Source organism: Arachis ipaensis, chromosome B08, assembly GCF_000816755.2.
Source record: "Arachis ipaensis cultivar K30076 chromosome B08, Araip1.1, whole genome shotgun sequence".
Classification (NCBI taxonomy): Eukaryota; Viridiplantae; Streptophyta; class Magnoliopsida; order Fabales; family Fabaceae; genus Arachis; species Arachis ipaensis.
The window spans coordinates 113,070,193-113,070,786 of record NC_029792.2 but is presented as its reverse complement, the minus strand read 5'-3'; positions in this window follow the sequence as shown (position 1 = coordinate 113,070,786).

Sequence of the window (594 nt, the reverse complement as noted above, 5' to 3'; positions counted from 1 at the left end):
CTCAATATCAGACTCTTTAGTTCGAACAAAGAACTTACTCATCGAGTGTGCAACAGAATGGGATTATCATACTCAAATATTACCTCAATGTCATTGTTTCTCATATGACAATTGAGATACACATTTACAATCACATGTCTGCTACTATTAGACATTTTTTCTTAATTTTTGGAAGAAAACGGAAGAGAAGAAGTGAAATGTTTGTAAAAAATACAAATAGTTGCAACTCCTTTTATAGTGTCTTAAGGTTTATAATTTTTTTCAAAAATACCCCTAGGAGACATTCATTGGTAATTTTGATACAAATCCAAATTAATTGAATTACTTTTTCTGCTATATCAGTTTTTTTTCCAAGATTAAAAATGATATTCGAATTCGCAATTTTTAAGTGAGTATAAAGAGATTATATACCACTTGAGTTATAGCTTGTGGCTGCTATATCAGCATTCTTAATAACATGTTAATTAACTTTCAAATCTAAATTTATTTAAATTATATATTAATTGGAGGTTTGATTGTTTTGTCTAGGTGGGTTCTCTATAGAACACTTCAATCACACTCACTACACTCATTTCTATTTTCATTGTTTTATCT